We start from the raw sequence: 12,105 nt of genomic DNA, 5'->3' as shown, positions 1-12,105 counted from the left end.
AATTGCTCAGTGTGGCTTGTAATCACGTATCTATTATAGATCAGTGCTTGTACTGTACCTCTCAGGTTAAATCTGAATGGGGCTGTTCACATATTGAGTCCAAAAGTACATTAAAAACGTGCCGCGTACTTCTTCCTTTACTAATTTTAATGCGTTTCTGAACTGGCGATCCTGTTTGCCTTTGCGATGGCCACCATCAGCCGTTATGTATAATAACGTTAATAGTTCAACTTTTGCTAATGTGGATTAATACTGAATGTGTGTCAATGTTGTAATTTGGGGTTAGGTTTAAGAGTAGAGTATATGCTGGTCTTTAACTGCATTTATTTATTGCATTCCTGCATTGGGCTCTCATACTCTCTGGCTGCTATTTCATATCCATGGTGGGCTTCTCTCTCAATCTTGTGCTAAACCCAGTCGACCAATCGCAACAGACTGGGTCATTGGACCAATCACCGCAGATTAGCTTCACACTAAGGAGGGCTTTGGGAACAAATTAATTCCTGAAGGATTCATATGGGAGTCGCTGGAATAATAGGTAAAAATAAATGTATATTATAAGACAATAAAAGTGTTTTTTGACATTGCACGCATATCAGCATGTTGTTGGAGACCCCCAAAAACCAAAATATGACCTTTTTAATGGAAAATAGGGACTCTTTAATGTTTTCAGGTTGATAAGTATTATTATTGAATTTATACTATAAAATAAAGCCATTAAATGCAAGCTTTGACTACTTCTGGGAGTGATCAAAAGCGGGCAAGCTCTATTTCCACCTGTATTTAACGCAAACGTTTTGTAATTGATCGTTATGGCTGGTGTAATCAAGCATAAAAAACACATACTGTATATAATATAACACAGCTGAAGGCATTGCATGCATTTTCACTGACTGAACCCTATTGAATATGCGCATTTCATTTACACTTGGCCACATATATGTGTTGTAGCAGAACACATTTACTGATATGCTAACACCAGAGAGAAAAACGTTTGAGTTTCACGATCACTCCATCTATGTATCTCATCCATGACTGCTCGCTCATGTGTAGATTGTAGGACGACAATGACCTTCCGTTCAAAGTAAAGTTTACTTTCACTGCAGTTTAAAAGTTTGAGGTTAGAAACTAGCACTTATATTCAGCAAGGATGCATTGATCAAAACTGTGAGTAAAGAGTTATACATTAGGACTGCACAATATATTGCAAAACTATCAATATCTCAATAACAGCATATGCAATATATGTATCGCAGAGATGTGTGATATTGGTTGCGTATGTGCATTTGTTTATCTAAGTTTGACCAGATCAGATGGGGCTTTACTATTTATATCCCTGCCTGCACCATCAAAGCAGCCCAGCTACTGCAAGATACATCAACACGCAGAGCAGCTGAAAACAACACAAAGAGTACAAGTGGAAAGTTCATTGTGAATATGCCATTATGTCTGACTGTATAATTCAAGGGTTCACACATCTATACGCGTCTCTATATCTGCTGGGCAAACAGACGAAACACCTACACACACACTGAAGCAATGCTCCACACGAGGAGGTGTGTAGGTTAACATGTCTAGATAAAACAGTTACAAAAGACTCCGGGCACGGTCTGTGTGATTAATGGTTACAGTATCGCAGGTAAGCGTGTGGGAGTGTGTGAGACTTCTATATGTGCCGAGGTCAGCAGCTACAGCACAATAGCTCAAACCCAAAAAGAGAGTTACTTTTGTGTTTACACGTGAGACTGAAGTAATCTGGTGACGGTTTGAGAGGAAGGAAAAGAAAGTGCTTTCATCCTGCACATTGTATATTTTAACCAGTGAGCCTCGCATGTTTTTTTAAACCACACGCACACGCACGCGCACACACACACACACACACACACACACACACACACACACACACACACACACACACACACACACACACACACACACACACACACACACACACACACACACACACACACACACACACACACACACACAGAGATTACTTTTCCCTCTCTGGGACTAGCAGACAGACGCAGTGCGCTGACACTAAACCACACACAAACACTTGCATTAATATACTCCACTCACTCACCTGGAAACAGCTGGCAGGTGTTCCAACACCAAAACACACACACACACAAACACACACTTACTCTTAGCTAATTTAAAAGCCCTCTCTCTGCGTGCAGCTCATTTGTGTCTAACAGAGGCATAAGGGGACCAAAATATATATAGCAAAATATATATATTTTTAAATATATCCAATTTGAGAAAAATCTCTTATGTTTTTTTTTATTTGATGTATATTTGATACATTTGATATATTTTGATACATTTGATTTGATGTATATGTTTTTTTATATTTATGTATCGTACAGCACACGGGTACGCTCCAGAGCAGCCTTCGCGCGGTCACATGGCTCTCGCTGTGGCTGACTCAAATGTGCAACTCGCAAAAAAAATTAACTACACATCGCAACGACGCGTAGCAAAAATTATGTGATTGGTCGGCTTGGTAGCTGTGACCAATGTGTGCGGGACAGAGAGTTGCGCGAACCCATTGGAGCGAGTGTTTACAAGTGTCAAAGCCCATGAAGGAGCTCTAGATGAAAACTGTAGTTTTGTGTTTACCTTATGATTCAAGTTGTTGCATGTCCGCAGGTTCCTGCCTCCAAATAAGCGAGTTTGAGCTACTTGTAGAGCTGCACGATCAATCATAAAAAGATCGCGATCTCGATTTGACACCATAGATGATCTTAATCCAGCATTTCTCTGATTCTTTCAATCATATTTTTAAGTTAAGAGAAGCAAAGTCTTCACATTGTTTTACATACGTTGCTCAGCAACGTGGACACCTCCAAATAGTGTTGAAAGAGTCACATGCTGTATTTATAAGGTATAATTGACCCCAAACATGTCATTTCTGTCTCGAAGAAAATGTATCTGCAACCACAAAATCACAATTGACGTGAGCTGACCGTCAGCTGTCACCAGAGAGGGCGCACCTGTGAATGAAGTCTACTTTAGTGAACAGAACCTCCATAGGCTGTGAATAACAGGCAATAGAGTTGTAAATAACATTCAGTTTGTGGCATAGAGTGATCGCTTGGGAGTCGAGCGGGAAGTATGAACCGCACTTAGCAGTGAAAATGAAACCCAAAGCAGGTATATCAATTAGATTATTTTAGAGTTATGATTACAACAAGCGTTTAATATGTTTTTTTTTTTTACATAGCGAACACAAAGTTTTGTGAATGACAATAAATGTTTAACAGTGTCAGTATAACTACTCTAGCCTATATAATGTTGAATATAATGCAAGATGTAATCTGATAATGACAAATGTCTGAGTTTACCAGTAGAAAAAAAACGGTCAAATAATGTTGTCAATGACAGATTGTAAGCAAATGTCTCAAACACAGTAATTAAACATCAGATTTATGAATAGTTGTATTCTGATGTCATCACTTTACTGTACATTAATGACCAGGACAATTTTAAAGTCTGTTCAAGTCCACCATTCCGAGTCTATTCAAAATGTAGCATTTTAACCAACAGCACAACTACACATTGCCTATTGCTGTTTTACCATATGTTTGAGAAATAACTATATTAATAGCCTACTCATATTAACCTTTATTTTACATCTAAAGAATTGTGAGAAAATCGTGAATTTTATTTTAAGCAAAAAAAAAAAAAAAAAACGTAATTCTCATTTTAGCCAGAATTGTGCAGCTCTACCTACTTGTACATTAAGGTAATGTTCAGAAAAAACAAAACACCAGCGAAAAGCAACTCGACACAGAGGAACATAAAAACCTACTGCCAGCTAGTGTTTCGCAAGTGTAATTGCAGAGCAACACAAACAACATGCAGAACTATAAATGCACAATTGTGTGCAATGCAGGTGCAGTGGGTCATGTCAATCACTCAACGTAGAAGTATAAACTGCTTGATTGGATATTAACAATCTGTTCAATAATTGGTTAAAGCTAACATGGGTACCACCACCTTCAAAAAATTTAATATTTTTACATCGACCCTTTGGAAAGCAGAACTTTTGGTGCATGAGCGTCACTTATCATTCTATGATAAACAGAATAAAGTGCACCAGTTATATTTTAAGCATGGTGGATTGTTTCCACTGGGAAACAATCTGTGCGTGAGGAAACAGGAGTCTGTAAGCTCTTTTTTAAACTTTTGCGCACCACACATCACGTGTTTCAATCAACTACTTTAGTTCTCTCTGAGAGATAACACAGTAACTACTGCAGGGAAAAACTTTGTCAGTCAGTCCAATGATAGTAAACCGTTTTTGGGCCCTATCATTCACCCAGCACATTAGGGGCAAGACGTGTTTGGCGCAATTTGTTGCTATTTTTATACCAGCGCAACAGTAATTTTCATGTTTTGCACCACACACACACAAAAAAAAAGGATTAAAATGTTACAGAAATCATTATTTTCTACATAACTATATAAAAAAACAGTCCCTTCTTCAGTTTTTCATGACAATTTGCATTTGTATGCTACTAGTAGTAGCAGTGTGATTTATTATATTATGCATTAATATTATAATAATATGCATATTTATATTTGTTCTAATGAAAACAAATTTAGTTTTGTCCACTTGTTGGGCTTTGAAGATGTCTGCATTACCATATGGGGCATAAGAATACGATGTGTGTTTGGATATAATTGTTTTTTTGACCACACTTCGTTATTATTGTTCATTTATTTGTTAGCTGGAAATTAGAACTGAATTTAGAAATAGTTTTAAAACAAATATTTGCGCTTAACAAACAAAATGAAATATGCAGGCTAATGGATGTCTTCAGTAAAGTGTACAACATTGTTTCCTTATCCACAAAAGCAAAGGAGTAAAGTAAAGAGTAAAAGTAAAGTGAAAAGTAAAGAGGCCGATTGGAGGAGGCTCATTCTTTATCCTCGTGCTGTTAATGATCTGTTAAACTGTTTTCTCGCTAACAAAGCATTCAGTTTTTACTCTTACAAAGTCCATCATGTAAATGGCAGATGCGCCATGGCACAAAGCAACAGACTCTTAAAAGGAATGGGATATGAGACTCTGATTGGTTTAATGCACGTTATGCTCAAAACACACCCATAAATCTTTAAGAGAACAAGCACAACTGTTCGACTATGCGCCGTGGCACAGAGCGTATTTTTCTGTCCCTAAAATAGCAAAAGTAGATTCAGACATGCCCTTAATTCTTTTGCACCATACACTTTAGACTTTGCACCTAGATTGTTAAAATAGAGCCCATAATGTCCATCAAACTGAACAAATTTTGTTTGCAGTAATGTGACTAAATCCCATAATGTGACCAAGTGAATCTAGATTCAGGGATATTTAAAGACTTTAAGGCCTTTTATAACAAAAACAAAGATATTTTAAGTCTTTGTAAAGAAAAATCGGCCAACCTGATTTGGCTATAGAACATTAGGAGAAACAGTACAGAGTTATAATGGTCTTCCTTTGACAAAAAAAAACAGAATTTATCATATCACAATCAGTAAATGATCTCATAAAATGATTATAAACGATGACAGAATGGGTGAACTAACCTCATCCAGTCTAACATCACTGAGAACTCACTTAAATCTATTCAGCAATGAAAGAGTAAGAAATTTTTCCACCGGGATTAGACACCACATCTAAAAGCTCTCTGGTTTCGGTGTCTTTGTGTTGTGGTTGTTATATAGCTGCAGTCTGTGTGTGTGTCACATATTCCTAGTGGAACAGCAGCAGAATGTTCTATACGGTGTGTTTCTGAGTATAACATCACGTCCGACCTGCATTTGTGTTTGACTAAGAGAAAAAAAAACAAGTAATTCTGAACTCAAGGACTCGGTGAGCTCTTTACACAAGAGAGCACATCCTCCACAGCCAAACTGGAAGAATATCTGCCATTCACACACACTGATGCAGAATGTGCCATACCAATGAGAAAGATGGAGACAGAACGTTCTCTCCACACTTCAGCTCCTGCTGAACAAAGAGCCAGACAAAGAGAGGCAGAATGAATCTCAGACAGTTTTAAGGAGAAAAAAAAAGAGTGTTGGGGGAGGATCAGTCACCTGAGAAAAGGAGGGAATGTGTGAGCAGACAGATGAAAGAACGTTACACACGTAGCCTGTCTTCTGTAATTCACATGCCTGCAGTCAATTTGCCCTCGACTGCAGGGACCTCATCCTTCACAGACCTTTATTACACACCGGCACCAACACACAAACACTTTTCTCAGTTCTATTTTTCCCTTTTCTGACTTTAGACACTATTTTTTATTCTCTTCATCTCTCTTGCTCTGTGAGATGCAATAAGATGAGAAAAGAAGTCAAATAATGGCCTGCCATAGCAGTCAGAGGACAAACACTCATCGAGAAAAACAGTAATGTAGAGACTGAGATCTCAGGATGAGTCTTTACAGAATCATTGTCTGTCTGTTCATTCATCTTTGCATTTATTAGGGGTAAGAGAAAAAAAATTTATTCATTGACATATTGCGAATCATTTTCTAATGATTCTAAACTAATTCTCAATAGTTCAGAATCAATTGAGCACTTTAATTAGATTGTAATGGCGTGGGCCATTAAAACAGAAATATAATGAGAATTGACAGGGATAAGTACATATGCTGCCAAAGTTGCTTAATTTGGACAATTATGCACAGACCTAAAGATTTTACAAATACAATGTGTAATCAGCTTCAGGATGCTCCAATTTCCTTGCAGAAAGGGAAACTGTTTTTGTCATGTGGCACATGACATTAACCTTCTCCTTTGCTTTGCAACCGGGTTTGGAATCACCAAGTATATGGACAGTGTGGTTCTAACCAGAACGCCTAGTTTTACTCATTTTTTTGCGATAAAAATTACTGATTAGACATCCTGTGGTGCAAATCGAGTAAATAACACGGCACAAATTGCATGTTAGACTGCAAAAGAAAGTGGGAGCAAACATCTAACGAACAGAGCAATGAAACAAACAGAAAAGTAAGCAGCTTACAATGATGAAGATTTTTTTCAAGGATGACGGCTGCTGGACGTGAGCAAATTGAATGACATTATTTGTGCTTTACATGTATGTTGGTCATCCTTGAACCAATCTCCATCATTGTCAGCCGCTTGCTTTTTTGTGTATTCCACTGCTCCGTTTGTTAGATGTTTGCTCCCACTTTCTTTGGCAGTCTGAGGTGCGGCAAACGCACAAAACGCCCAATTCGTGCAGTGTTATTCACTTGATTTGCGCCACAGGATGTCTAATTGTATCGTTGCATTGACTTTACATGTAAATCACTCACGCTTCGTCAGCATCTGCTTACTGCACAGGCTGCAAAATAACAATTTCCCCCCACTTCCATGTAATATAATGATTGTCAGGGTGCAGGTGAGTCGTCATTTTTTGAGACATTCAAATAGATCATGTGCTCTGCGTATGCAACTTCAATAAGTCATGTAAATCAATTAATTGCAAACTGAAATAAATCTAATTTGATTTTATGGTTTGGAATTTGAGGGTTTTATGAGATTATTTAAATTTTTTTGTGATTATTTTGCATTTAGATTAAGACTTTAGGAAGATCGCAAAAAAATTCAACTTTTTGCTGATTATGTGTTAGATTCAGCGATTGTGGAGTCACAAAAAACTAGGGGGTCTGATTAACGTAAAAATGAATGAAGCATTATGAACGACTAGATTTTAAATCTCTTTCTTTGTGGCTCCGAACTAAAAGCAGTTTCACGTTCCAAAAATTCATCCATTCATTCATTTTCCTTAGGCTTAGTCCCTTATTTATCAGGGATGGCCACAGTTGAATGAACCACCAACTATTCCAGCATGTTTTACAAAGCAGATGCCCTTCCAGTCACAACCCATTAGTAATCGAGTTAGTAAACACCCATACATACACACACATATATATATATATATATATATATATATATATATATATATATATATATATATATATATATATATATATATATATATATATATATATAATTTATTTATTTTATTTATTTTTTTATTTTTATTCCTTTGGAGATAGTTCTTGGTTAAAATGTTATAAACAACAATACCATAAAAAAATGAATACACTTTATATATAACTTAAGAATATAACTTAATCAATAAAATATATTTTAGACACAGATTCCAATCATAAAATCAAAACCACAGAAACTACTATTTTTTTAGTAAAATGGGAAGTTAAAGAATTAGGAAAAAAATGTAGGTCAAAACATTTTTTTTGGAATTGGATCAGGATTCTCAGAATCAGATGGTGAAGTCTCGAAAGATTCGCACCCCTAGTATTTATCATTAAATGGTTTTATCTATCTAGCAAACCAATCATTCATCTGGCTTATATGTCAGAAAGTGCAATTCCTGAGAGCTGTCACTGCATGACAGCTACACATGCTGTCTGTCAATCAAACTGCACTGAGAGCGAGAAAAGAAGGTAGATTTAGTCTCCTAAACTGTCACTTAGTTTCATCCGCATGCACTGAGACACAGACACACGCGCACACACCTGCACATCCTTCACTCGCACTGATAATTGCCATCCTGTCTCACCTGTGGACCTTTTCTTTCTCTACTCTTCCACTTCCTGTCGCATTCTCCACATCTCTCTCTGCCATCTCGTCCTCTTTCTTTCCGGAGCAGAAGGTAAATCTGGGAGGAGGAGAAGAGAAAAAGAAGTGCATTATGCATTTCTGCTTTTCAGGACAAAACAAGAAAGGCTAAAAATAACACAGAGCAAGTCTCCATCCACGTCTATCTGTGTAAGTCAAGATCACTCCTTACTCAATAATGCATGTATTGCACCGTATTTCACCACCAACAAGCTATATTTTACAGTGTTGGATATTTTTATCATTGTATCACACAGTATGTTAGACAATGAGTGATTATATTCAATGAATCATAGGAACAAAAACATAAAAGTTGCTTGTTTTTGTTAGCCCATTTACACCCGCCAGCAACTATAGTTGCCAAAGTTCATTGCTGCCATTTTCCTTTTAGAAGTAATTTTTTTACATTTAACACATAATTCACAAATAATAACAATAATTTGTCAAAGACATGCAAGCAAAACAACCAAATAAAAGGTTTCAAGAAATAAAAGAGTAATTGATTTACTTGCTATCATATGAGGCTTTCAACTTCTTACCCCTAATTCCAAGATTAAAAATGGATGCAAACCCTCCCAAATAAATTCAGTTTTCATGTTACTACTTTTTTCCTTCACAAAAAAACACATCAACATAATCACGAAGGTCTCTAGATTCATCCAAAAAAATAAATAAAAAATCTTTCAAGAAATCTAGAGTTGCCGCTTGAACTTTTGACAAAGTATAGAAAAAACTAGTTACATAAATGATAAGAAATTATGGAATAATGTGGTAATAAGGTTATTGGTCTTGTTTTTATGCTTCCATGAAACCCTATCTACATATAACTTTGCCCTTTTACTGATATTCTTTCTTTAAAATTGACTTTTTTGATACACAATTTGATTCACAGCAAAATGAACTTCTACCACTGGGAAATAACACTTAAAATAACTCTGGAGCAGAGTTAATGTGCTGATTAATCAGAAATTAATGAACTAGTGCTGTTAAGAAAGCAGAATCACTAGAGAAAATCACAAATCTACAACTGAATTTAGTCACAACCTTCGGCTTTGCCGTCTACACACTTGCGTATTGTCTAAATTGCAGCTTTTTTCTACACATAAAACACAGTATCAGGTCACTGAAACCCAAATTTTTGAACATTCTTTAAAAAAACATTTTCGTTTACGATAAATGCACACTGCACATGTGGACATGGCCTTATAAGCTCTACTGAAAACTGTAAGCACAATCGCCCCTAAATTTGCAACTGCAAAACATAAGTTAACTCCTGGGACGGCAACCACACGTACCTAACAAAATTGTTATATGCTATAGTAGCCTATACTTTACTAAAAGTCAACATATGAGCCTTAAGGTTCATTGTCATTGTCAATAATATTCTTTTTAAAAAATAACATTTTAATATTAATCTGACCAGTTAACGGTTAATATTAGGTTAATATTTCGGTTAATATTCGGTTAACGAGCGGCGGTTGTCGGTTGGCAAAGTTAACCAAAATAAGCAAACATATTCTAAAAAGCATATTTATTTCTACTAATTAACTATCAATTATTTGTGCCAAATTACAGCCTGTTAATACATTTATATAACTCAGAAAAAAATAGTTGTGCGTTTTTGAGAAAAGTGCTGAGCTATGTTATGTAATCTGATCATCACTGGTGTTACAGAAAAACTCACTGACCCCCAGTACAGTAATGCCCACACCATAGCAGAACACTGCGTAAATAAGCATAGAAAGCAGAGTAATGTTCAATCTTCAAATGCTAAAAATGTCTTTGACTTCCACAGGTCTATGCCTAGAATAACCACTACAAGAAAAGAAAAAAGAGCAGACATGGTAATAAGATCCACTATAGAGCTTCCACAGCTGGATCTGTGCCAGAGGAGACAGAGAGAAGCAGAGAGACGGGCTGCGGAGTTGAGTACTTTGATCTAATCTACTGTATCTCATCAACACACTCTCCACTTCAAGCTTTAACACTCCTCCGAGTGTTATTGTTTTCAGACGGATCAACATACGCACTGAGGATTATGGTAATATCTGCTGTGATGGAGAAACTGGAATCTCACATTAGCAGAAATCGATTGCAATGGGGAAGCTTTCATTAGCGAGAGTGGCTAATAAAGCTAAAAAACAGCAGGAAAGGCATCCTGGGAAAATGTAAGCAATTAGAAAAACCATGATGCAATTGTTTTCCAGTCATTGTGGTCTGATTTATCTAAGCTGGAGTGTTATAATACTGCATTCTGCCAGAGCTACGTACAGCTTGTATCAAATATCATTTGACACAACCCAAATACTGTTCACAGCAGCTACACTCCTTTATTCACTCAAGTGTCTCCCTAAACTGTCCAATAAGGGCAAAGAAGACCAAGACTCGCAAAGAGTGATTCAATTATTAATTATCCTATCCATTAGGGTGGCATCTGGGAATTTGGAATGAGCATCTTGACTAGCTCAGCATGGCATTACCATCCTAAATCCAAGGTATACTCTGCACTTTAGGCATGCGCAATGATGCACACACAACAAGCGAAGCATGTTTCCACACATTTTTAAACAACTGTACATGCATTAAATGCGCAGCTCTTATATGCCCTTTGAATTAAACAGTTCCTGTTAGAAATTTCTCTTTTTTTTTCTGTGTACCGTTTTTTTCTTTTTTCTTTTCTTTATTACATACAGTACTGCCTAAATCCTTACAAGAAAGAGATGGTTGTATGTGAAAATCCCAGTAGATTGGCAGTTTCTAAACTACTCAGGCAAGCCCGTCTGGCATTAACAACCATGCTACATTCAAAGTCACTCAAATCACCTATTCTGATGCTGCTCGGTTTAAACTGCAGCAGATCGTCTTGACCATGTGTCCATGTCTAAATGCATTGAGTTGCTGTCATGTGATAGGCTGATTAGAATTTTGTGTTAACGAACAGTTGGTCAGGTATACCTAATAAAGTGGCCAGTAAGTGTATTTCCAAGTTCTCTAGCTCACATTTCAAAGGTCAGGACAGCAACACACATACAAAATAGAATTGCTTGTGTTTGGTTTCTACTGCAAGAACGGTGCTCGGCTCCTAAAATTGCCACTTTTTAAAAAAAATTGCTGAAATGTCCCATCAATTATCGCCTTAGACAAAAGTGTCTGCCAAACAATTAAATGTTGTAATGTTGAATTGTTTTTGGACTTATTACAACACAAGAACAGGGCATCATTAAAAGACTAAAGATATACTACAGAACTAAATATGTCTGCGTTAAGCTAATAAAACTGATACACTTGATTAAATTGATATAATTTAAAAAATTAATATAATAATCATATTTTTGTGTTCATTTTATTCCACTTATTTTGAAATAATTTTAATTTAATTCTGAAAATGTTAAAATACTAAAATATATAAAACAAATACATTATGCACTGTACAAGCATGCAGGACTCATTATACAG

General features: G+C 36.4%; 1 protein-coding gene across 4 annotated transcripts in view; it reads right to left on the bottom strand.

Annotated features, from left to right (window-relative positions):
- kdm6ba (lysine (K)-specific demethylase 6B, a) overlaps nt 1-12,105 on the bottom strand; it is a 148,476-nt gene that overhangs the window by 103,294 nt on the left and 33,077 nt on the right. For all 4 annotated transcript variants that reach the window (XM_087260915.1, XM_087260920.1, XM_087260917.1 and 1 more), the window contains exon 3: nt 8,591-8,689. The gene's annotated coding sequence lies outside the window, so the exon portion shown is untranslated. The remainder of the gene's footprint in view (nt 1-8,590; nt 8,690-12,105) is intronic.

The sequence above is a fragment of the Danio rerio genome, chromosome 7 (assembly GCF_052040795.2).
Source record: "Danio rerio strain M-AB ecotype USA chromosome 7, GRCz13ab, whole genome shotgun sequence".
NCBI lineage: Eukaryota > Metazoa > Chordata > Actinopteri > Cypriniformes > Danionidae > Danio > Danio rerio.
Note: the sequence above shows the minus strand (reverse complement) of the source record. Positions and strands in the feature narration are given on the sequence as shown.